This window comes from Pleurodeles waltl, chromosome 8 (assembly GCF_031143425.1).
Source record: "Pleurodeles waltl isolate 20211129_DDA chromosome 8, aPleWal1.hap1.20221129, whole genome shotgun sequence".
Classification (NCBI taxonomy): domain Eukaryota; kingdom Metazoa; phylum Chordata; class Amphibia; order Caudata; family Salamandridae; genus Pleurodeles; species Pleurodeles waltl.
Window position 1 is genome coordinate 1403037811 of NC_090447.1, and position 24082 is coordinate 1403061892.

Genomic DNA, 24082 nt, shown 5'->3' on the forward strand with positions numbered 1-24082 from the left:
AGAGGAAATTATTCTCGCTAGACGGTCTGAATGCCTGTTTGCAGTATGATTAGCTGTTCAACGTTTGGCTTCTTCGTACGGCTCCATGGGGGTGTCATTTTGAAGACAAGAGAGAGAGCATACTTACACTTACATTTGTCCCTTAAGCAGACAACCATATGCGATAATACGGTGCAGGCTTGAGGCCATGCATATTACAGCTGGTCTCAATTAGGATGATTCAAGCTTCAGCGCCCTATGGGATAATGTACTAGTATGAGGGTGGGGAGCGTTAAATGTGTAGTCAATCTGCTAATTAACAAGTGCAGCACGTGGTAAATTGGGCACCACCTCATTTTTAAAATGTATAATGGCTAAACACAGACAGATGTATGGCACACAGGCTTCCAACACCTAGAAAGGGCACTTTTTGACCATCCATACTATGCGGTCAAGCCTACATTTCTGGCTTATATTCCCTAATGTCCCGTGGCTAGAGGGGTAAAACATCTTGCATGGATACTCTCTGAAAACTGCCCAGTTTTTAGCTAGACATCTCTCCTAGTCACCTCTCATCTAGATTCGGGCAGAGGAGACGAGGGTCTGAGACCCTGATAGATAGCCTTTTGTGATAAACTGAACAGACAACCAGATTTTTCCAGTTCAATCTAGGTTCAGTAGAATGGGTGAGGGTGCTTTGGGAAGCTTTCATAGTTATAATTAGTAGATGTATGTTTGTAAAAATGTGGTATGCTGAGGTCACTGAAGGGACATTTAGCAAAACTGGTGTGAGAGATCAGAGTTTCGAGATCATCACAAACACAAGATCATATCTCCCCAACACGAAACCATATTCAGGACAAGATCAAAGATTATGTGACGGTGGCCAAAAGGGAACACCCGTTGCCTAGAAAGTATCCAAATATCTAGGCATATGATGAGGGCAAAAGCCTCTACACTGGCTTGTATGGTTCAATATCTTTAGATTTCCAAGCAAATGTGTGAAATCAGATTAGTCAACTGCAGCATCTGATGAGCCAAATCATTGATGTCTTCTCCACACACTACACAAACCTCTTCTTACGCCAGTGCTAGCCTCCCTGATTCTATTTCAAGATACCTTGCAGACACAGAGCTAGGTAGGATAGTCAGAGCCCATCGCCATTTCCAGATCCAACCCTTTACATTCAGTTACATAAAAATGATAATTGGTTGCCTTTCGTCAGGTCATGCCCCAGGTTCAGATGGACTGCCAGCAGAGTTTTATAAGAGATTTGTAGACATTCTAGCCCCCTACCTCCTAGCAGTCTTCAGGGAAGGCTGGGAACATAAGATTTTCCCTCCTTCACTTCATGAAGCTGCCCTGATAACCCTGCTGAAAACTAGGAAACCTGCCAGTAGCTCCAAGACACATTGTCAACACACTCCTTAAGTGTGACACTAAGATTGTGGCCAAACATATTGCTAATCACCTCCTTATGTTCCAGTATGCAGATAGCATGACTTTATAGCTGAAGAAAGGGGTGAATGCTTCAACTCCATTATGAGGGAATTCCTTCTATTGGTTGCACTGTGGGGTGAATACCAATTGGAACAAATACTAAGTCTTTCAGCTGACAAAGTACAGTTAGAATCACCCCAAACTTCGTATTGATAAGATGCAAGGACTCATTAAAATAGTTTGGTATTTGGATCAACCATGATATCAATGTGGTCATCAGGGAGAACTATGGGGTCACCTTGGACAGACTGGCTAAGCAGGAAAATCCCTTGGACTTTCCTCTTGCGGTCACATTTTTTTTAAATCAAATTAGAACATTGGAATGCTGGAAGCTCCACTGAAAACAATGGAGTGCTGCGGGCTTTTACTGGCCAGTAAAAGCCTGCAGCGCCAATGTTCGCTTTGTTCACAGCAGCAGCTGTGAACAAAGCCTCACGGAGCCCGAGGGGATTTTAATCCCCTCGGGCTCTGTGAGCAATTTGTTTTTTTAAATAGAACATTCTGCCTTGAGTGGCAGAATGTTCTAATATCCTTAGAACCCGCCGTAGCGGGGTCTACCGGCTATTAAAGGCCCGCTCCCCGCGTTAAATGCCCGAGCAGAATACCGGCTATTAAAGGCCCGCTCCCCGCGTTAAATGCCCTCGCCTTTGGCTCGGGCATTTAACGCGGGGAGCGGGCCTTTAATAGCCGGTAGAGCCCGCTACGGCGGGTTCTAAGGCTATAATGGTGGTCCTTCCAAAACTGCTATTTTTCTAATTATTCCTATCCTACTTGGCAAGTCCTTCCTTCAAACACTTATAACCTAGATGATCGAACTGGCATGGTCTGGTAAGCAGCCCAGATTTAAGTGGGAGATATGGATACTACCCACCCATCTCAGCAGACTTAAAGCCCAGACTTTTAACCATATTTATCTGTATGCACAGGCTCACTTCGCATGTTACTGGCTAGGTACATCATCATGTATGCCACATACTGTTTTTGAATTAGATCAAATGGTTCCTCTAGTGCTCCAGTTGCTCTTGGCCACTGTCCCAGCCCCCCAACATTTCTCCTAACTACCTGCAGCTAAAGGTCATGCATACAGCAATGTGCATTGTACAGGAGAGAGACGGCATAAACCGGCAGGTCGGATATAATTTGTACCTCTAGGCTCCCTCTCTCATTTAATCCAAGTATCGCGTTAACACAATATACCTCTTTGCTATCACCTCCGTGGTGCCTGTATATCAGAGTTGCTGTCCTTACCCCTCAAGCCAGAAGAATTTCCCACCCTAGATACATTTTTGGCAAAGTCTTCTAAGAAGCAACTGATTCCAAAGCTATACTGCTTGATCGTTGATGAGATCCCATCCCTCCTCCTCCTCCCCGCCCCCCTGTTGCCAGCAGCTCATAATCCCCTCACAAACACACCCCCCTCCCCCACTCCCCCCCTTGAGCTCAACACCTTAAGTGCCCAGGTTTTCCCCTTGGTGATGAACCCTTTATTTGCCATTTGGAAGAGTCTTCAAAGCTTTTCCCTGACAAATTATATCCTGGGGAAATTTATGCAGCTTCTCCCAACCCCCTTTCTTCAAGAAAACAGTCACACTTTAAAACATTTTTAGGAGTGGTTCTCACACCAAACATAAGTGTTTGGTAAGACCAGGTGCCTTTGCCTACATATTACATCAACAAAAAGGCAGGGATGTGGAATTCCTATCGCCCGGGACATCTTGTTTGGGGTCAAGGGCAACAAGTTTTTATGTTTACTTTGTCCTTGGGACAAGTAGGCCCAACCCCCTGCAGCACAAACCCTTTGGCTGCCTGTTTACAGAGAGTTGAACTCTCTGCAGTTGAGGTAATGTGTTTCCAAAAGATAATGCTGTTCGAACTTGTATTTATGGTTCATTATTTGAAAGCCTTCATTATTAGGGTGCGTGCTGTAAATAAATGTTTTAAGGTCACACTTCACTACGGACGTTGGTTCCAGTACAAAAAGAAAAAACGTGTACACACATGTTTGAAAAGTTTAGGCAAAGAGGCTAAGTATAATGCTCCCAGAATGCTCTCTGATTATATGCAAATGAAGTGTCATTTAGTAAAATGTGTTGATGCATGCTAGTATTTCCCAAAAATATTTCTAATGGAAAATCAGTGTAACCATTTTCAACACGATTATGGGAAGCATGAAAATAAACAAACACTGACAAAGCCAACTAATCTGACATATTTTTATAAGTCTTTTAGTTTCATCAATGCGTGTCTTGTTTTGACATGGCTTTTGTAACACTTTATTGTTGTGGGAGCTACCAGGCCCTCAACATTGTAACAAACATTGGCAAAACCCCCCCAAAAAGTTTTTGAACTCTTAAAGCACACGTTGCCACTAGCGGCATAACAAAGGCCCTGCAGCCGCCCTCCAGGGGGCCCCGTCAGCACAGTACCTGCCCTGAGTGAGTCTGGAGAGGGGGCTCCTCCATGTTCTTTGCAAAGGGGCACCCTCCAGTTTCGTTACGTCACTGATTGCCACTGTAGTTCCTGACACTGAACAAAACTACTTTGTGTGGCAATATGCTCCTTGTGGAAGAGCAGAATGCGATCACTCACAGTAAAGCCAGCCGAAAGAGAGAGAAATAGAAGTTTAATAAAAACAAAATGTCTTTGTTAACACCAGACCTAATTAGGGACCAAGACCCACATGTAGGTAGCTTTTTGCATGTCGCAAACAGCGACTTTCGCTGTTTGCGACGTGCAAAAAGCATACTGCGATGCACAAACCCAGTTTTGCGATTCAGTAACCTGGTTACCGAATCACAAAACGGGTTTGCGACTCGCAATTAGTAAGGGGTGTTCCCTTCCTAATTGCAACTTGCAGTGCAATGTAGGATTGTTTTGTGACCGCGAACGCGGGGCGCAAACCAATCGCAGTTTGCACCCATTTCAAATGGGTGCTAACACTTTCGCAAAAGGGAAGGGATCCCCATGGGACCCCTTTCCCATTGTGAATGTCACTGTAAACATTTTTTCAGAGCAAGCAGTGGTCCTGTGGACCACTGCCTGCTCTGAAAAAATGAAACGAAAACGTTTCATTTTTCGTTCTTGTTATGCATCTCGTTTTCCTTTAAGGAAAACGGGCTGCATTACAAAAAAAACTGCTTTATTGAAAAGCAGTCACAGACATGGTGGTCTGCTGTCTCCAGCAGGCCACCATTCTTGAGGGGGTCGCAAATTGCGACCCAACTCATGATTATTCATGATGTGGGCATTTGCGAAGCCCTTGCGAATCACAGATGGTGTCAAGGACACCATCCTACATTCGGATTTGCGACTCGCAATTTGCAGGTCACAAATCTGAACCTACCTACTTGTGGCCCCAAATTCTTAAAGAAAGTCACAAAAGTGCACCCATGGTATATGTCGTACCCCTATAAAATATTTGTGAACTGTATTTTAGCGTGGGTAAATACGATGTGTAGATTTGCTCATGTGAAAATCTATTGAGCATTTGCAAGTTCATTTTCCATCCAGCCACTTTCTTCCCAACCCTGGAAGAAGTTCTAATTCTGCCATTGTCAGGAGTAAATGTCCAACCTTTCTTATTATGGGAAAATATTAGAGAGAAGCTGGTAAAAATCTTTAAAACATGCAGGTTAGTAGGTTTGCAGACTCAAAGGCATTCCAGCCCTGGAACTATTACTTACTGCTTCCTCCAGCCCCAGTATGCAGATCTGCAGAAAGGTGGCAAAATAAGGAAATTGCTACAGTAGGGATTGAAACTCCAAGTATTCAAGCCCTACTATGGTAGTAGCCCTGGCATAATCAGAGAGGCTATTAATTGCTGCCATAATTTGTCGCCACACTACATGGTACCAAAGGGACAAGTAGATCTTTTTACAGGACAAGTAGATTTGAGAAGCAACCTGTCCCCTGGACAATTAGATATTTTAATAAATTCCACACCCCTGAAAAAGGTCTTCTGTGCTAAGACTGGACACTTTCTAACTAGGTCAATGGGCTGAAAAAAACAATCATCTTACATGTTTTAAAGCTGCGTTGAATATCTCCAATTTTCTGTACTTTCTACCTACAGCTAGTATGTGGGGGTGTGGGGGAATGTGCATTTGTTTCAAAGGGGGACCCAAAAAGCTACACGTTTCTGAAACCCGTTAATAAGCTGAATTCAGCAAAGAGCCCATTTATGTAGATCGCACACAACTGTCCCAAGAAAACTTGCCACCACACCCACAAAACACTAGATGTAAATTTGGAGAGAAAAAAAAATGACAAGAATTGTATCTGTAACTTTTCTGTAATAAAGGTAATTTACTATTGCATCTCCCAGTCACGGAGATACAGCTTTTGTAAGCTGATCCAAAAACCAAAAATACCTACAGCTAACACTATGGCCCTCATTATGAGTTTGGCAGGCGGTAGAGGCATTTCGGACCATTACTTTTCAATCTCCCCACCACAAGAGCAAATCCCACTACGAAGCAGTGCTTTGTTGCAATACGTCTCAGTCAAAGAAAAAGGTCAAGGTCATGGCATCCCACATATTGGAGACCAAGAAAAGACACCACTGGAAAGGGCAGACCGTTTCAATGGTACCTACCCCAAAAGGGTTTCTGCTTGGAAACTTCAACAGGACCGCAATACCCACAAAGGAGTCTCTCATGAAGAGCACCTTTAAAGAATTCCTGATCAGAGATGGACATAATTGGAAAGTGGGGAAAAATTGTGTTTTGAGGTGAGTGAATTTCACCACCTCCCCCCTCCCAATTTTCTACCCTCTGAGAACATTTCCTCTGCATTACCGTACCGAGGAAGTGGAGGCCACTTTATCCAACTTAGAGGGCTGGGAAAAATAATCAGCTGCCTCTACTGCCATTGAATTTTATTCCACAAAGAAATGCATGCATCTGCACAGGAACTGCCATCATCTAAAACACCTTTAGCTACCTCTGGCTTTAAATCATTACAATGATCTTGTGTTAGATCTGGAACTCAGTGGCCACCACAGTTAAACATTCTGTGGTTTTGGGCCTAATATTACCCTTTGCCTCCTCAAGGCTACTAGCCACTGGCCCACCAGCAGTTGGGACTCCGGCTACTGCATAATCTTCTTCCCATCATTATGCAGCAGGGCCATCTAACAACTGCTCCAAGTAAGTGTGTAAGACCTTCCAAACTCATGGTTAAACTACACAGTCAAACACAACATCTGTCATGTGCACTAACTCTTCTCATCAACAAAACTAATTTTCTGAGGTACAGGCAGCTGAAGGTGTTGGAAAATGGCCCTCTGAAGAATCAACATAAACTTTTTGCATTCCTCCCCCTCTTTCTCAGACCTCGTTTTTGTTGGCTCTAGGACTCTGTCTTAACACGGCTAACAAGTGCTAAAGTCCATGTGCTCCTGCTCTAAAACATGGTAACATTAGCTCATACCAAATTAGCATATTTGATTTACCTATAAGTACCTAGTAAACGGCACTAGATGTGCCCAGGGCCTGTAAATTAAATGCTACCAGTGGGTCTGCAGCACTGAATGTGCTGCCCCCATAAGTAGTTCCCTAGCCACATCTAAGGTCTGCCGTTGCAAGGCCTGGGTGTGCAGTTTTACTGCCACTTCAACTTGGAATTTTAAACTACTTGCCAAACCTTAAAACTCCTTTTTCTACCTATATGTCACCCTTAAGGTATGTGCTTCATATGTCCTGGTACTGAAAAAACTCAATTTCATTTTCACTACTGTGAAGCCTGCTCCTCTCATAGGCTATCATTAGAACTGTCCTTGTACACTTTTAAGTGGAAGATTTTGATCTGAAAGGAGTAGCTTTATCATGTTTGGTATGGTCAGAATGGTAATATAAATTCCTGCTTACTGGATAAGTTGGATTTAACATTAATATTTTAGAAATGCTACTCTCAGAAAGTGCACAAAAGAAACAAGAGCCAACATTGTGATTAACTTGGAAAAAGTTATTATTTACAACGAGAAGGCAAAGCCAATTACCGCTCCCTAGCATTCATACATGACATTTATCCAAAACAATTGTAATTGAATAACATTGATCACACACAGAAAAACAAATACAAAAGTGAGCAATTACCTCATATGGGGTTTCTGCTATGGGCAGAGTGATGAGATCTGTTCGCACTTTTTCCTTTAGTAGTGTATGTGATTTTCTTTTAGTAGTATATGTGATTTTCATTTTTTTGTTAACAGTTGTCTTTTGGTGTTCTGAAGAGAACCCTTGAATCCAGTGCGTTTTAAACAAGTCGACAATAGGGAGCAGCATTGAGCGCTATTGAGCGCTATTAACCCTTTCGCTGCCAGGCCTTTTCCCCACCTGTGCCAAGCTTTTTTTGGCTATTAGGGTAGTGCACTTAGGCCCTCATAACTTTTTGTCCACATAAGCTACCCCCCAACATCCCAGGGATTCTAGAGGTACCTAGAGTTTGTGGGTTCCCCTGAAGGAGACCAAGAAATTAGCCAAAACACAGCAACATTTTTGTATTAAATAAAACAAAAATGGGGAAAAAGGGCTGCAGAAAAAGGCTTGTGTTTTTTTCCCTGAATATGGCATAAACAAAGGGTTTGCACTGCTAAAATCACAATCTTCCCAGCTTTCAGGAACAGGCAGACTGAAATCAGAAAACCACATTTTTCAACACAATCTTGGCATTTTACTGGGACATACCCCATTTTTACTATTTTTTGTGCTTTTAGCCTCCTTCCAGTTAGTGACAGAAATGGGTGTGAAACCAATGCTAGATCCCGTAAAGCTAAACATTTCTGAAGAGTAGACATAACTCCGAATCCAGCAAGGGGTAATTTGTGTAGCTCCTACAAGGTTTTCCTACAGAAGAGAACAGCTGAAATAAAAAAATATTGAAATTGAGGTGAAAAAAAACAGCCATTTCGCTCCACGTTTTACTCTAACTTTCCTGCAATATGAGATTTTTTTAAAGCAATATAGTTTTAGGTCTACTGGACTCTTCTGGTTGCGGGGATATATAGGGCTTGTAGGTTCATCAAGAACCCTAGGTACCATGAGCCAATAAATCAGCTGCAGCTTGCAATGGGTTTTCATTCTATACCGGGTATCCAGCAATTCATTTGGCGAAATATGAAAAATGAAAAATAGGTAAAGGAAATCTTTGTATTTCCAAAATGGGCACATGATAAGGTGTTGAGAAGCAGTGGTTATTTGCACATCTCTGAATTCCGGGGTCCCCATACTAGCAAGTGAATTACAGTGCATTTGTCAAATTGACGTCTTTTTTTACACATTTACACTTACATTTTGAAAGCAAAACTGTAGAGAAAGAAAAGGGGCAACAACACTTGTGGGGCAACAACACTTGTGGGGCAACAACACTTGTGGGGCTCCCTCCCCCCCCCCCAAGTCTCTCGATAAAAATGGTATCTCACTTGTGTGGGTAGGCCTAATGCCCGCAAAAGGAAATGCCCCAAAACACTATGTGGACACATCAAAGTTATCAAATACAAAACTACCTGTTTTTTGCAAAAAAGGGGGGGGGGGGGTTAGGGGGGGCAGGTGAGGGGATGGGTGGCACCTACCTTTTTGGTCCTGGGGCCATATAGGGAAATCTACCATAACCAAACATTTCTGAAAACTAGACACCTGAGGGAGTCCAGGTAGGTGTAACTTGCGTGGATCTCCCAGTGTTAACTTACGAGGAATCCTCAAAGTTAGATTTTTTTTAAAAATCCCACATTTCTGTGTGGGGTCACCGCACCGGCACAAATTTCCTACCACCCAATGTTCCATTCAGTCTTCCAGTAAAAAGGATGCCTCGTGTAGGTGGGCCAAGTTCCTGTGACGGGGAAGAGCCAAAAACAGGTCGAATTTGAGGAGGAACATAAGCAGGTCCAAAAGGGCAGTTGGAAAAAAATGTTTAGGTTGACAAGTGGAGCAGAATTTTTATCGGTTTATATGGGACAATGTTGGGTGGTAGGAATTTTGTGGATTTCTACAGATTACGGAAGGTTCAATCACAAAAATGAGGGAAAAATGTGTGATTCCCAGAAAGGTTGGATGTTTGCAGGGCATTGTGGGTAAGAAAGTGGTGCAGGTGCATGTTGAAGCACATCACCCTGGACTCACCCAGGTATTTAGTTTTCAGAGGTGTCAGAAAAGCCTAATTAAAAGAATTGCCCCCTGGGGAGCGACCCTTGAAATGCTCAGAATTACATCAAAAGAAAGGAAATCCTTTCCTTTCTTTTGATGTCTCCGCCTGCCCCCTCCTCCCGAGGAAAAGAGAAATGCTTAGCACTTCTCTTCCGGATCGTGCTGAAGCAGCTCCAGTGCCGGGACGTATTGGTTACGTAACCATTACATCCGCGACACAGAACCGGTTAAAGATAGGGCCTTAAGGGAGAATTCAAAGCATTGTCTTTTATTGCACATCATTCCTGTTTGAGCTACTACCAAGACTTATAATTAGCACCTCCGCACCTTTCTGTTCTTTAAGCAGGAGCCTTAAACTTTTGCGAATGAGTTAGGCTCAGAATGTCCTCTCTCTCAAGTTGGTGCAGAACCTGAATTTTAGGTTCGTTGTCAATTTTTGTTCTTCAATTTGTATATTGTCATACGTTCTTTGATGTAAGCAATGTGTGTGCAGTGCCCAAAAAATAAACTTTTATGAGGTAATTGCTCACTTTTGTATTTGTTCTTCTGTGTGCAATTAATGTTATTCAATTACAATTGTTTTGGATAAATGTCATGTATTAATGCTTGGGGGAGGTAATTGGTTTTGCCTTCTCATTGTGAATAATAGTTTTTTCCAAGTTAATCACAGTGTTGGCTCTTGTTTCTTTTGTGTAGCTGGTTTGGCCTATCCTCGCTCTTTTACAGGCCATACCCCTTTTCTAGTACAGTACTCTTAGAAAGTGGGCATTTCTCTGCACTTACAACCGGTCTCTTATCCAAGTCTGGGCTGTACTGGTTGACAGCTCCCCTTGTGCATTCCACCCAGACAACTAAAAACACAGGACACTCAGCCACATCTGCATTCATCTGCACACTGAATGGGCCTCTATGGGCAGGAAGGGTGAAGGGGCTCACACTTCGAAGGCCAGTGGCCTGACCCAACACCAAGGACTGATAAACCCCCTCCCCCCACCACAGAGATCCTGGCAGACAGGGCTGGGTTGAGATGGGACCCCGTGCACGTCAAAACCCCATTTCCACTGCATTTTTGGGTATATATACTGGGTCTCTAGCCTCACCAAATCAGACACTTCTGGACCTACAACTGGACTGTCAGAGGGACTGCCTGGCAGTCAACTGGACTGCTTTTCAGGAAAGACTTCTGGCCTCCTTTTTGCCGTCCTGGTCCCCGACTCTGCCTTCCTCCACAAGTGGTCTCCAAGGGCTTGGATTCAGCTTGCTTCCTGTTCCCAAATCAAAAGGACATCAAAGACTTGAACCATCTGCACCTGGACTCTACAATCCACGGGTCTGCCCTGCCTTGGAAGTGGGCCTAAGGTTCTTTACCTTCTGTGGTGTTCATCAGAAGTGCTGCAAAGCAACGTGAAGCCTTGCAAAGCCTTGCAGCACAGCTGCCAGCCTCACCGGACTCAACACTCAAAGCGACACAAAGCCCTACAAAGTCTTGCTGCAAAACTTCTTGGAACCGACACGAAGCCTCGCAAAGCCACCATGCGCATACCGTGCACCAGGACTTAAGGGACTGTGTTTAGAGGGCCCAAGTGGGTCCCTATGGCCAGCCTGTGCTCCATCGCGGTCGACATGAACTTGTGACTTTATACCAGTCCAGCGCAACCAGATAACCACAGTTGGAGCTTTGCGCTTCTATGTGCTATTTTCAACTAAAACTTTAAAATTGCATATCTCAGGATCTACGTATTGGATATTTGTCATTTTTGTCTTATTTTATTCAGATAATTATCTATTTTCCTAAACTGGTGTGGTGTACTTTTTGTGGCGTTTCCACTGGATTACTGTAGGAGTTATTGCACAAATACTTTACACATTGCCTTCTAAATTAAGCCCGTCTGCTCCGTGCCAAACTACCAGAGGGTAGCACAGGATAATTTAGGTTGTGTGCTTGTCCTAACTAGGACTGTGGTCCCTACTTGGACAGGGTGTATACCATTGCCAACTAGAGACCCAATTTCTAACAGAGGGAATAGAAGGAACCATGCCCCCTGAATCCTGGGTCAGAGGATATACAGTGGCACTATACATAGTCACTGTTCAGTGCCTAACCAGTGCTCCCAGGTGCAGGGAAATGAACTAATGCTTCTTCCAAGATCATGGATTTTGAGAGTTTATTGTGCCAAGTACTGTTTGCTCAACTGTTCACAACAGGCGCGGCTCCTCCTCCCACCCTGCAGTTGCTTCCTCTTAGTCTTCTTATAGGTTTGCCTGTACAGTTTCTTTCATATTGCAGCCTCCAGTTCAGGGACTAGAGAACAAAATCTTTACTTTTTAAGTGCGTCCCAGTCTCACCTGCGACTGGTCCATAAGCCACCCATACCCTAGCGGCCCACTTAGGCCCTCCACTTATCTTGCCAATCAAGACCTTTTTACTAATGGTGCCTACTAGCGAAGTGACAAGAGTAAATCACAACATAATTGAGGGGTCTTTAGTGCTCCTAATCCCAGCACATTGTTATGGCTCATTCCAAGTGTGCCAAAGATTACTCTTCCCTACATTAACTCTTGGGCTCATCCAGCTTAACTCAAAGCTTTCTGGAGCCCCAAAAAAACTCTTACAACATTATACATTTACCAATCAAATTCACGATTCAAACCCCGTTAGGAGGCTAATTTACAGTATAGCACTGCACATGTTTTCTAGTGTTCCATTTGTGTGTTGCTCCTTTTAAATACACCAAGGGTTTAGTCTCAGCGGGTTCTTGCAGATGTTAATTCTATTACCAAATCCTCAGTATGACAAGGGACCATTATCTCTGGGCCTTGGCCCAATCTAGTCCCACAGACTAGGGGAATAATCCTGGTTCACTTAAACTAAACCAATGCAGGGCTAACATCAAAAAGAAAGGCCCATTGGCACAGCGACTTGATAGAAAACACTCGAATGCAGTTTGAGAACAATCCATTGGCAAAAGTAATAGGAATGTTTTACTAGCAAACTGTGCCAGTCCTGTGTAAATAAAGCAAAAATATATAAATATTTCTTTATGGCAGTGCCCCAACTTCTGTGAGCAATGCAAACCAAATGTGATAGTTTGCTTATGGAAAACGTACAACATTATTAAAGTTCTACTTGGTCCTTTTTGGCCACTGTGTGCCCCTGCAAAACCCAAGATTCAACCAGTCATTTCACTTTTTTCCAGTATAACTTTTAAACACTTTTTTCCCCAGAATTTAGAGATAAAAGCAAACACTTGGCAGTCGCCGTTTTTCTCCCTGCTCTTCTCATAGGTTTCAAGTGGAAACAAGAGGCACGCGAGTGAAAGTAATAACGAAGGAGCTCATGGAAAGTAGAAGACTATCACGTGTCCCTTTACCACTTTAAGACCAATTTAAAGGCCCAAGGATAAGTGCATAAAGCAAGCTAATAAAGCTTTCCTGCCATGCAGCACTCAATACCCAGGTGAAAGAATGGCCAAAAAAACAATGCTCGTGGAGTGGTTTTGGCAAGTTTAATGCGGATCCATCGGGGCAGGGGTTTGGTGGACGGGGCAACATTCCAGAGGGTGGTGTGATGTCAGTCACACTATTAGGATGCTCAGTGCGCCAACACATGAAATGCAGGCCCCGTGAAATAAGGAGACTGAGACAGTCTGTAGTTTGTGCTCCGGTGCAGAGTCCAGGGCTGCACACAGATACTGTCCCACCCATCTGCCTCGGGCTCCTCATTGTGCATCACGTGGTGCAGGATCACACCCTTACATTAGTGACCTCCGGGGGAAACAGCATGGCTTGGTTCCCTTCAGGACATATTATTTTCGCTGGCCAGTTGAGTCACTGGCCAGACACTACATTCCCCCTTTATTTTAACCAAACACAAGGGAGACCAATATCTGACAATTACTTATTCAGTCATGGTGATGTTCAAAATACTAAATAAGTTCAAAACACACAGTAGAGAAAAACAAAAAAAAAATTGGGCAACATTATGTTCAGTTACCTGCTCTAAGAAGTAGTAATCTGCTACGTTACCTTACACCATATTGTCTTTCAAATCGGTAAGATGGAACAGGGTTTCTTCTCAGTTCATACTGGTTGTCGTTTAGATCAGGAGCGTGGTTCTTCACATTGGAGTCGCTGGGTTCTCCTGCGAGGTTCCCTGGTGCCTCTGTGGGGACAATCCAATCTCTTGGGCATGTTCTCTCATCTTTAGTCTCATCAGTTGTGGACGGGTTTTCTGAGTCATCGCTAGGTTCTTCCAGCTTGTCATCAGGCTGGACATTTCTCTGTGGTGACTGAAACTGCTTGAAATAGAAAATGTTCCTTGATATCACCGCATTTCCTCTTCTGACTGTCACTTTGGTGCCACAGGGGTCGGTAATAACCCAAGGATGTGGTTAAAATGCGAGGAGAAACTTGCTCTTGGGGGTGTCGCTCTTTCATTAACACCCTGTTGCCTTCCTTCAGGGGGTAATCCTTCACATATGTGGCCTGACATTTTCTCCAAGTGTTGTGGTGGTCAGAGAGCTCAGGGACCCACTCATGGTGGTGCGGTATGTAGTACGTGGGAAAATGCCTCATGAGGAGGCAACTAGGAGCTTGATGGGTGGTGAAATAAGGGTTTTTTAAGGTAGTCCCTCAGGAGTGAATATATGGACTTCTCCAGTGGTTGCTGGTTTGCTTTTGAAATTCAGATGACTAGCGACCTCATGAATCTTTCGGCTTCCCCACTGGCTTGGGGCCACCTTGGTGCGATTTTCCAGTGGGTGATTTTGAGGTATTTCAAGTCCTTGGCAAATTCCTGGCTTTGACCTGGAGGGCTATTGTCCGTCCTTAGCTCTTGAAGCAGGTCATGGGTGGCCATCATTTTCTCTAGTTTGGGCAGCACCTCATGAGTGCTTTGAGAGTCAACTATTTCTACTTCATTTCTACCCACAGACAAAGCTGCTTACTGCTGATGAAGGGCTAAACCCAGAAACACATGTCCAGAGATATGCAGCACTAGCTGCACCTACTAAGGTGAAAAAGTACAGATCATTATATGGAGTAAAAAACTTGTACTGCATTTACCATGATGCATTATGGCTGACTGCATGCTGGAGTGTGAGGCAGTGTGCTCCTATCCGTTTCCAATTCGGTTTACTTATTTTGCAGACTGTTAGTAAATATGCAAGGAATTCTGGATGGAACGAGACAGTAAGTGGGGTGGGGGGCAAAGTTAAGTGGGAGGACCAAAAAATATTTGATTTGCTAATAATTTTAGATCCCTTACTAAAACCTGCATATATGCATAGCACTCAGCGTGCAAAGTATGGTTTCCTGGAAGGTGTGTAAACTATGGTTTGCAGAGCCAACTATAATTGGGGAATGTTAGGGTTTTTCCGTTTTTATAATGTGTATAGGATATATGCGTGTGTAGCCCGTAGCCAGTACCTCTCCAAATACCAAAATGAGCTAAGGAACATTTACGGGGTAAGGGCCTTTCAAATGAGGTAATATACTCTGAAAGAATGGATCGGATTGCAACAGAAGCGAAAGCACAACACTCGAAGTGTTATATATAGGAAATGGCACATAAGAACTTAATGCCAACAAGCGACACATAAGCAATCTGAAAACCCAGAAGCACAAAGCAGGACTGTGACCAGTCAACGTTCTCCAGTCCGGCAAACCCTATTTCACTTTGAGGCACAGAGAGTACACAGTTGGGTACTCGTAGGGGGCCTTACTTGGAAAAAAGAAACCCTTGCTCACTTATACCTCTCCCACTCTTAGTGGTTCAGTGCCTTACTCTGGAAGCACACTCCGTAGCAGCTATAGGGCCACATGGAAACCACTTAACAGCGTGCAGAGGTTGAAGAACAGATAAAAGAGTTACAATAGCTTTTGTTGCCAAAGCAATATGCTGAGCTGTCTTCTCCTGTTGAGCTATTGCTGTACACTAAGCAAGTGTCAGATAACAGCTCAACTCCCCTCAAACCAAGTCTATTAATCGTAATGGGTAAATACATAGTTGAGCAAAGACCTGCCACCAGACCTGCTCCCACCCTATGATTTTAGCAGGCAATCTTTCATTAAAAAAAAAAAAAAAATGCAGACAGTATTTTATTACATATACACTGTATTTCTGACCTAGCTTCTTCCATCTAAAACAAACATTACCAATGCCAACTGGTCTAGTTTATGAATGTACTGTCAAACCAGACCTAAAAATCCATTTAGGTTAATGACTGTCCTCCTGCCATCTGTTGCTTCGCACTGAAAAAACGATGTGAATGATTTATCTAAGACGCTTTATTAGCATTATGAAGTAGTGTGTGCCCTTAACGTTCAACTTCATGCAGTCGATTAAAAAAATAAATAAATCACAGCTGCATGGAAAGCAAATTCTTATGTAGAAACACACAACTTCTGCCCAATCAAAACATGTACCCCTGACTGTCAACGTGTGGGTGGAGCCAAAGCCCCTTTCCTAGTGGCTCTCACATAACTGTCCGGCACCAGCTGCACCGACAAGCCAGACCATAAAAACGTGTCCGAGTTCATTCTTTTAGTGCATGTTGCAACCACCATTTTACCTCGATACAAAGTTTACCCAAAGGATATGGCGTAACATCAAATGTATGTGTACATTTATAGCACTACAGGAAGAAAGCTCCGGGCAGGAGTTCGAGGTTTCACTAAACTAGCACAACGAGTGTAAATAAAGCACAAGTAAATATTTGAGATACACATTTAAAGATCTCCATGGTTCTGCTCTTTGCTCATGGTTTAAAAATGGGAGGTTTACTTCCACCCTCAGGGAGATCAGATCTCCACCCAAAATTATTATTTTTGCACACTAGCGGATTACCTAAGGGGAAAGGGGAGTCAGTCCCCTTCCCTGCAACAAAATTGTCACTGCTGTGTAGGAACGAAATGTGTACATGGAGGCTTCTTTGTAAACAACCAAACAGTACAGCTGACTTGTTTGGCAGACTGGATTTTCCCCCAAGGATTGCATCACACTGTGTGATCTGTGCAGAACTATACCACCATGCTATTCACCTGATTGGTGGCTCGCATAGCAGTGTCTCAGATGCATAAATGTTCTCTCTCACTCCTTTTGCTTTAAGCTCATACATATATGCAGCGACAGACAAAATAAGAACTGGCTCCCTCATGAACAATACATCCCACATTAGCCATATAACACTCTTGCATCCATGGCACTCCAACGCACTAACATGCTACCTATTCACAAAATGCTCCAGCGCCTCATCAGCGTCAGGAAGGGCACAAACAGAATCAGCATACAATCTTGAGTTAACCAACATAATCGGGAACCTTGCAGCTTTAGACCAATGATAACATAGTGGGATTGAAATGCACTCATGTTATTATACTAAGGATCCAAAATACTGATTGCTAATGAAATAAATACCACTCGTTAGGCTGCTCTCCATGACAGGTACTGTATATTCTGCCTCTCTCCCATGGCTCTCTCTCCTTTTCACCCTTCTGTTCTCTTTTCCAGGTCACAGGTAACCCATGTGCTACGCATTTTTTTTTTTTTTTTAAAACAGCATCAGGCTGTATTCATCGACTCATAATTGCACTTTTGATATTTAAATATCAGTTTAAATTTATTGCATGCAAAATGCAGCTGGTTAAAAACTCAGAACTGGTAGAAGGTGCCACACGACATGGGTTACTTGGAAGCTAGGCAACTGTTTACTCTTACCCACTCTTGTCTCGATCTAGTCTTTCTCCATTATCATAATTCGTCTTTTTTCCACCTTCTTTACTTCTCTGCATGAACTTTTTCCCTGCTCATCTTCCCATCTTTAATAAGAACATTTAAAGGGCTCTTTCAGAAGTAGTGTAGAAGGTAATATCCCCTGCTCCTCAGTAGTTAACAAGCAAATGTTACAATGTTGATACGCTGGTCTTTCTTCAGTATAGAAAAAACTGTTGTTGCTTTTGGCTGGGGGAGCAGGAACTGTGCAATCTATGGCGATTTCTATATAAGGAACCCAGGCCATCTTTTTGTCATTAAAACAGTTTTTTCCAATTTGCATGAACGATTTCACAATATAATAAGGAGCAAAGAGTATCCTGGTCAAATGGCATCTGTGGCCATACAACACATTTATGCCAAAGTTCTTTTGAGCCGTAGCATAGTTTTCATTTGCTGCCTCTCAACTGGCTCATGCTGTGTTTTTCCATCTTATTGATAGCTGCTTCTCTCTGCTAACTTGATCAGCTTTGTAACATTTTTTTGCCTGCAAGCACAGGTTTTAGTAATGGTTTTTCCAGATGCCCCTTTTGGACGACATTGACTAATTTGACTTTTTATTATTAATTATTCACCTCAGATAAGGCCTACATACATTTTTTAAACAAACAATATATAAAATAGTGATAAAACTGCCTTCAATATTTAAAGCACAACATTTTTAAAATATTTTCAAAAAAAATGAAAATTAAATAAACTATAAAACACTTGTTCATTTGGTAGTCATGTAAGTAAGAAATGTATTAAAATATTGTATATTAAGTATCTCTGGACATAAATACTTTATTTGTAAAACACACATCTGGACTAGTAGAGAGCACATCATTTAAGCTGTGAACACCATCCTGGCAAAGGAGGAAAGAATAATCCTTTTGGGATTGACCTGTCCACCTCCCTGTTAATATCTTAAGAGGCCAATTATCTGTTCTAAATTATTATTATTATTATTTTTTTTAATTTAAATAAACTTTCTTGCACCATGCTCAAAAAAAAAAAAAAAAAGTATGAAAGATATGATTGTTAGTTTTACCAGTATTTTAACTGAGAAAGTGCTGTATATTGTTTTTCAAAAGTTTATGAACTACTCGCCAACCTATTTAAAATGTATTAATGGGGGATAATCACTGACCCGGTCAGTGCATTGCTCTGCCTCCTGTGGCTCCACCCTGTAAGTAGAGCCCTCTTCCTGGCTCCTCTGAACTCCTGACCCCTGTCAGGAGTTCGAGGCTCTCCTCCACCCACAGGCTTCTGCCTGCACCTCACACCTGGTGTGTAGTGGGAGAGCTCTGGTCTCCTACTAGGCTACCTTCTGCCTCTCTCCTCCTTTTGCTTTGCTCTGTGCTCTACTACTGTCCCTTAGTGCTCCTTTTCCTCATTTCTCTTTCACTCCGCTCTCGCTCACTTTCACTCTCCACCCTCACCCGCCGCTGCTGCCCCCTGCAGCCCCACCCCCTTTTTTCGACTCTGCCCCCTTTTTTGTCCCCCTCCCGCTTCCCAGCTGTCCTCTCCTCCCCCCCCCCCCCCAACCTCCCTACTTAATGGTGGCCACTGCCGCAGGTGCTCCAAATGCAAGCTTGTCTGCGCCCGTCCACGCCCAGCACCAGAACCCCTGGCTCCCGTTCCCCCCCACCGCCGCCACGCACATCTTCACTACAACACCGCCACCCTCCGTGCCCTAAACACAGGCCGCTCCCCCGCCTGCCTTCAAGCCTCCCCGCAGACAACCCTTCTCCTGCTGGAACTGCACCTTCACCAGCCTCCACGCCAACGACCCACCCACCAAGGCAGGACGCAATCATCTCAGATGCATCCTCCTCAACACCCGCTACGTCCGCAAGCATGCAGTAGAGATATGGAATCTACTCGACTCAGCCTCCCCAGACGTCGCCTTCCTGACTGAGACCTGGATGAACCCCTCCTCAGCGCCTGACATCGCCATAGCCATCCCGGACGGCTACAAGATCACCGGCAGGGACCGCTCCAACAAAGCAGGAGGAGGCATCGCCATCATCCTCAAGAACACCCTCAGGATCACGACCAACAGCGAAGACACCCTCAGCACCGCCAAACACCTGCACTTCCAAATCCACACTGACCCAAACACCACCCTCAGAGGGACCCGAGTCTACAGGCCCCCCGGTCCACGACAGCAGTTCAGCCACTCCATTACCGACATCATCAGCACGCACGCTCTGCCATCCACCGACTACATACTCCTCGGAGACTTAATCTTCCACCTCGAGAACACCAAAGACAACAACACAGTCACCCTGCTCGACAACCTCTCCAACCTCGGCCTCAAACAGCTCATCACAACACCAACCCACTCCGCAGGACACACTCGACCCTATTGTCTCCGCCAGCAATCACGTCTCTTTCAGCCACCAAACTCCACTGGACAGACCACCGCTGCATCCACTTCTCCTTCAAGAAACCCACAACACACCACCACCCACAACACACCACCACCCACTACGGATCCCCCACCACAGTTGGAACAAGGTCACCGAAGACCAACTTTTCGCAACCCTCTCTCAGAACGCACCCAGACATCACCGACACTGATGCAGCTGCCCGCAACTTCAGGGAATGGGTCAACACCTGTGCCAATACTCGCACCCCAATCAAGAATCCCTCCAACAGATGCACCGACAGAAAGGCCTTCTGGTTTACCGCCGACCTCCACGGATCTAAACAAAGCTGCCGAAGGCTCGAAAGAAAGTGGCGCCAAGATCAGACTCTAGACAACCTCACAGCCTTCAAAAATGCCATCCGCAGACACCACCAACTCATCCAAGCCGCCAAGAGAACTGCCTTCAAAGACCAAATCAACAACAACGCACACAGCCACAAGGAACTCTTCAACGTCGTGAAGGAACTCTCCAACCCCAGCTCCACAGTACACAGATGAGTCCGGAGGGCCTCTATTTCCTCCCCTACACTTCTGTCAGTTCTTCCCTCCCTTGATAAGCACAAAAAAACCTACCTCTCATCTGCACTGCCACAACTGCAGATTCAAAACTGTCTACACAATACCACCCCACAATCATTGTGAAATTTAGAATAAAATGGGAAAAGCTCATTCAGATCTAGAGAAACTATCTGCACATGAACAATAAGAAAAATAATGCACCTATATACAGCCTTGTATGCCAGGCTCCTGTCAATGTATGCTACAACCATGCCTGTTAAAAGCTTATCTTGAACAGAGACAATACCAAATGAGCAAAATACTCAGTCTTTCATTCCTGCTTTTGGTCGATTAAATTTCTCTGAAGCAATGGGCTATTTTATTTCTCCCCTTCTAAATTGTTAGAGCTAGAGACTTAACCTCTATTTACTTAGAAGAGTTACAAAGAAGTCTGCATCCATCAAGCTTTTCAGTAGAATATGGATTATCTCAATTGACAGTAAAAATATATTTCCTAAAAGCTCGTAGAGAAATTAAGCAGTAATACCAAGGCAGAACAGTTTCCCCATTGGAAATAATTATGTTCACCATAGAAGCTCTAGATCAGAGGGCAAACTGGAAAGCAATAAATCTACAGCAACTATATTCCACGGCAATGTTGAACAGTAACGGATCATGTGGTGGGTTGCGACCAGTTGACTGTACTACATGTGTGTAAAGGTATTCTCCATTGAGTGGGAGTAACTCATATGGCCATGACCTTCTCATGGAATTCTCCACTTGCCCTAGCCAACCATAAATTCAGAACTAAAAATTAAGTACACTTTTTAAAACAATTTTTATAAACACCAGTAGGTCTGGGTTTAAAGGTGTCAATGCATGCTGCTTAAGAACATTAAAGCCAGAAAGAAACACAAAGGTGAAACTACGTACCCCTTTGGGTGTGTCGGACGGCCTGGGGCCATCTGACGTTACAGTGCTCATGTGCGTCAGCCTACCCGCGGCTGTCTGAGCACATGGCACTTGAAATCCCTCTGGTGTGAGCACCAAAGGATTTCTTTTACAAAGAAACAGCCTTGGGAGATGGGGGAAGAGCTTCCCCATCTCCTGAGGATGTTTCTTTGTTTTCTTTGAAAAGACGATCAGCATGCATGTCGCACTGATGCAATTTCAAATGAAAACGAAAGTGAAATCAGTCGATAGTCTCCTTTCACTTTCCCTGCCTCGGTGCTCAGGGGGCTATCCCAGCCCCCTGATCACAGGGGCAGACGGGAGAGGTATCACTGGAAAGGGGACAACGCATCCAACCCCAAGGGGGCCCACTAGGCACCAGAGATATTTTTTTTTCCTTCAAAATTTGGGGTAGAGGAAGTACACAAAATTGGTTAGCCAAAGCCCCTACCCACCCCAAACATGTAAACAGTCTTTCTGCCCACCCTGGGCAGGATTATTACCCATGATCTGCACCTCCAGGAGGGCAGAAAGCCCAGTAGACACAAGGGAAGAGTTTAAAAAATAAAAATAAATAGGGGGGGGGCAGCTCACCACCATGGGCATGGTTATGCCCCACACCCCAACTAAAGGGGGTAACAGGCTTTCAGAACCCCCCACCCTCCCCACGGACTAAAGCATCTCATCCCAATGAGAAGCAAAAGGCCATTTGACTCTTCGATTTTTATTTTACATATGGGCCAAGAGAGCTTGGTTAACTCCCAATATCGTCCCACCTGTAATGGTAAGTGGCTGCCCTTTTTGGACTTTGGTATGATGCCACCAGGAAAAACCTATCAGACTCAGCCATCTGAAAACCAAACATCTGGGGGTGTCCCGGGCGCTGTGCTTCACATGCACCCCATACCATTTTCTTAACCACAATGCCCTGCAAACCTCCAACTTTGCCTAAAACCACGCATTTTCCCTAAATTTGTGTTATGTAAATGTCTAGAATCAGTACAAATCCACAAAATTCCTACCACCCACCATTGCCCTATCTGTACCAATAAAACATTCTGTCCCAACTGTATGGGTGCCCAAAGCAGAGGCAGCCTAAAAACATATTTAAAAAACTGCCCTTTTGGACCTGCTTTGGTTCCCTCTCAATTTCTACGTTTTTGGCACTTCCTTGTCGCAGGCACTTGGCCCACCTACACAAGCGAGGCTTTTTTTATTTTATTTTTTTATTTAAAAAAATCAGGAGACCGAGGGGAAAACGCTAGCTGGTAGGAAATTTAAATTGCTGTGGTGGTCCCAAACAGAAATGTGAGGATTTTTATTTTATTTTTAGCTAAATGAGATTTACAGGGGATTCTGGGCAGAAAAACGCTGGGGATCCACGCAAGTCACACCTCCCTGGACTCCCTCGGGTGTCTAGTTTTCAGAAATGTCGGAGTGTTCGGTAGGTTTACCTAGATGACTGAGGACCTAAAACACAGGTGTCCCCCTTGCAAAAACAGCTCATTTTGTGATAAACAATTTTGATGTCTCCACAACACGTTTTGGGGCATTCCCTGTCGCAGGCACTAGGCCTATTCACACAAGTGCGGTACCATTTAGGGGAATGCTGGGTGGAAGAAAGTTTCTGGCTCCTCTTAGATTCAAGAACTTTCCATCACAGAAATGCGAGGAAAATTGTTTTTTTTTGGTAAGGACAAATTGAGGTTTGCAAGGGATTCTGGTCAGCAGAACCTGGCAAAAGCCACACAAGTCATCCCATCCTGGATTCCCCTAAGTGGCTAGTTTTCAGTCTCCAGGTCTGCTAGGTTTCCTTAGGTGCAGGCTGAGCTACCGCCCAAGATCCATAGCTTGGCACATTGCAAAAAAATGGGTCAGTTTAGAGTGGAAAAATGTGCTGTGTCCACGTTACGTTTTTGGTCATTTCCTGTTGCGGGTATTAGACCTACCCACACAAGTGAGGTACCATTTTTAATGGGAAAACATGGGGGAAACAATAGTAGAACAATTGTTATTACCATTTGTCTTTCTCTGTATTTTTGCCTTCCAAATGTAAGAAAGAAGTCATTTTGAGGAACACCCTCTAATTCAAATGCAGAGCTGTGCATATAACCACTGTTTCTAGACTCCAAGTCTTGAGTCCATTTCGGAAATACTTAGGTTTCCTTGATACTTATTTTTCACTCTTGATATTCTACCAAATGAAATGCTGTATACCCAGTACACATTAAAAAACGATTGCAAGATGTAGCTGTTATTGGCTCTGGGTAAGCTTGGGTTCTTGGACAACCTACAAGCCCTACATGTCCCTGCAACCAGAAGGGTCCAGCGGACGTAATGGTACATTGCTTTTGAAAATCTGCCATACAAAAGTTACAGATGAAATGTAGACACAAATTGCTGTTTTTTCAGCTCGATTTCAATAATTTTTGTATTTCAAGTGTTACTTTCTATAGGAAAACCTTGAAGTATCTACATAAGTGACTCCTTGTTGAATTCAGAATTGGGTCTACTTTTCAGAAGTGTATAGCTTTCTGGAATCCACAAGTTTCATACCATTTGTCACTAACTGAAAGGAGGTTGAAAGCACAAATAATAGGAAAAATGGGCTATGTCCCAGCAAAATTCCAAAACTATGTTGAAAAATGTGGTTTTCTGATTCTAGTCTGTCTGTTCCTGAAAGCTAGGAGGATGGTGATTTTAGCTGTATTTTGGCTAATTTCTCAGTGCCCACCAGAGAACTCCACAAACCCTGGGTACCTATAGAATCCCCAGGATGTAAATTTGGTGTGGACAGCTTATGTGGAGGGGGACTAAACGCAAACTAC

General features: G+C 43.8%; 1 protein-coding gene across 3 annotated transcripts in view; it reads right to left on the reverse strand.

The window, feature by feature from the left end:
- The window catches only part of PATL2 (PAT1 homolog 2), a 261206-nt gene that overhangs the window by 233499 nt on the left and 3625 nt on the right, over positions 1 to 24082 (reverse strand). The gene's annotated exons all lie outside the window — the stretch shown is intronic.